Source organism: Mesoplodon mirus (genome assembly GCF_964341445.2).
Source record: "Mesoplodon mirus genome assembly, chromosome: 9".
Classification (NCBI taxonomy): Eukaryota; Metazoa; Chordata; class Mammalia; order Artiodactyla; family Ziphiidae; genus Mesoplodon; species Mesoplodon mirus.
This window is the reverse complement of record NC_138985.1, coordinates 104,469,669-104,472,657: the sequence shown is the minus strand read 5'-3', so window position 1 is coordinate 104,472,657 and position 2,989 is coordinate 104,469,669. Positions and strand designations below refer to the sequence as shown.

The 2,989-nt window shown below is 41.7% G+C and overlaps 1 pseudogene across 1 annotated transcript; it reads right to left on the bottom strand.

Annotated features, from left to right (window-relative positions):
* Window positions 1-251: 251 nt before the first annotated feature.
* LOC309810384 (olfactory receptor 2A2-like) lies at window positions 252-1,299 on the bottom strand (annotated as a pseudogene). The gene has a single exon. The product of its transcript is annotated as an olfactory receptor 2A2-like (transcript).
* Between the last annotated feature and the right edge of the window lie 1,690 nt (window positions 1,300-2,989).

Below are 2,989 nucleotides of genomic sequence, written 5' to 3'. Positions count from 1 at the left end.
ACTCTATCTCTTCTTGGTTTTCTGTTAGTCTGGGGTGCTGCAAACTCCTATGTGGTTTCTGGTGTTCTCAGAAAGGCAATTTGATCTATATTATGTCATCTTCATGGAGGAAGGGGGGGCTTGGGGATTCCTATTCTCCCATCTTTGTGATGTTGCTCTTGGATAATTCTCATCCTTAAGTCATGTATTTTGTTGGAAAATTTTCTTGAGTTCTAGGGGAAAAATTCACTAAACCATAATTGTGCCTTGTGTCATATTGTTCTACTTTTCTGCAATACTCTGTGGAAAGCAGCCTTCACTTGAGCATCCCTTACACTGTAGACAAGGGTGTTCAGTAATGGGTTGAAGACAGTGTAAAACAGGAAAAGGATCTTCAGCTGCTCCTCTCGTTGACTATTGCCAGGGACCATATAAACCATCATGGCGATGCCAAAGTAGAACCCAACCACACAGAGGTGGGAGGAGCAGGTGGAAAAGGCTTCCTTGCGGCCCTCCTTTGACTGGATCTTCAGGATGGCCCAGAGGATGCGCACGTAGGAGACCAGCATCAGGGAAAGGGGCACAGTTAAGATAAACACACCATCAACAAAGAGGAAAATTTCATTGATCCAGGTTTCACCACAGGTCACTTTGAGGACAGAACAGACTTCACAGAAGTGGTTCACCTTCTGGGGCCCACAGAAGGGCAGCCTTAGAAAGAGACTTTCTTGTACTAGGGCCAGGGAAAATCCACGTGCCCAGAAAATGATGGCCAGGAACGTGCACGCTCTCCAGTTCATGATGACAGGGTACTGCAGGGAATGGCAGATCGCCACATACCTGTCATTGGACATCACCACCAAAGTCAGGTGCTCTACAGAAGCAAAAGCCAGATAGAAAACCATCTGCATAGTGCATGAGAAATAGGAGATAGTTTTTTTGTGTTTCACTAGGTTTTCCAGCATATTGGGTAAATTGCTGGAAGCATAGGATACGTCAGTGATGGCCAGATGAAAAAGGAAGTAGTACATGGGGGAGTGCAGTCTGGGGTCTAGGGAAATGAGTCCCAAGATCATGCCATTTGCCAGCAGGTTGAAGATATAAAATAGGAGAAGATAACGAAGAGGAACTATTCCATGTCTTCACTGAGCTGGAATCCCACCAGGATGAATTCTGTGACCCATGATTTGTTCCCCTCCATTCTTTTTTTTTTTTTTAAATAAATTTATTTATTTATTTATTTATGGCTGCGTTGGGTTTTCGTTGCTGCGCGCAGGCTTTTCTCTAGTTGCGGTGAGCGGGGGCTACTCATCATTGCGGTGCACAGGCTTCTCACTGTGGTGGCTTCTCTTGTTGCAGAGCACAGGCTCTAGGTGCACAGGCTTCAGTAGTTGTGGCTTGCGGGCTCTACAGTGCAGGCTCAGTAGTTGTGGCACACAGGCTTAGTTGCTCCGCGGCATGTGGGATCTTCCCGGACCAGGGCTCAAACCCGTGTCCCCTGCATTGGCAGACACATTCTCAACCACTGCACCACCAGGGAAGCCCCCCCTCCATTCTTTTTTTTTTTTTTTTTTTTTTCCTTTTGCGGTATGCGGGCCTCTCACTGCTGTGGCCCCTCCCGTTGCGGAGCACAGGCTCCGGATGCGCAGGCCCAGCGGCCGTGGCTCACGGGCCCAGCCGCTCCGCGGCATATGGGATCCTCCCAGACCGGGGCACGAACCCGTATCCCCTGCATCGGCAGGCGGACTCTCAACCACTGCGCCACCAGGGAGGCCCCCCCCCCTCCATTCTTAATGACAGTCTGTAAAGGACTAAAGTGTGGTGGAAAGGTCAGAGCTGGATAACAATGAAAACTGGAGTTATTTATCTGAAGTGAATTCGGAGTAGGCTTCTATGCTTGTCCCTACTTCACTGAGTTTTTTCTTCAATATTTCTCTGCCTTTTTGTTTTTCTTACTTCTTAAAGGAATTCAAAATTTCAGATAAATATCAGGAATTATAAACAATACTAGTATATACACTTTACCAATTTTTTTCATGTTTGATTTATCATTTCTTTTTCTCTGTATATATTTTGTTAATTTTCTCTGGACCACATAAGAGTTAAGTGCAACCATAAGGCCAACTTATCCCTAAACTGTTTATTATTTCCAAGAACAAGGATATTCCCTACTTTATTTTCAGTATAATTACCAAAATCAGGAGATATTAACATGATTCACTATTCTAGGTATAGCATTTTCAGCCCCTCTAGTCCAAGATTGAAATCCAATAAAATAATAAAATATTTTACCTCCTCTACTCTGAAATAGTTATTCAGTCTTTCTTTCCTTAACACTGATATTTTTGACGGGGATTAGTTCTTGTTTTGTATAATGTCTCTCAATTGGGGTTTTCCATTGATTGTCCATGTTTTAAGTTCAGACTATAAATTTTTGGTAGCAAAAAATATATCCTTCTTAATCTTAAAGCCTCTCATGAATACAGAGATACTGTTAATTACTCTCAATATAGGTGATGCTAATGTGGATTACTTGGTTAAGATGGTGTGTCCAAGTTATCTCCGTTATAGTCATTAATTCATAATTTTAAGTACTTTCTTCCTGCTGGCTTAACAAATTATCCATACCCATCCTGTAGATTTCTCACTTCAGCTTGGAATCAGTTATTTCACCAAAAATATTTGGTTCCTTACTGAAGAATCATATTTTCAAAGCAGTATCTGGATTTATTGGACGTAAAGTAATATTTTTATCAGGATTGTTGTCCAATTTCTAATATCCTCATTTAATAGAGAGCGTATATAATTTGGGAGAGTACCTAAGTTGTTAAGGGGATAATGGATTCTCAACTTCACTTGCTTAATCCTAATACACCTTTACTGACTTCTTTTGGAAAACACCACTAATACAACATTACCATTAAAGAAAATGATATCAATATTATATGGTAGATTTTTTTAGGCAAAAGTACATTTAGAATTCAAAATTATCTTGTTTATACTTTTTGTT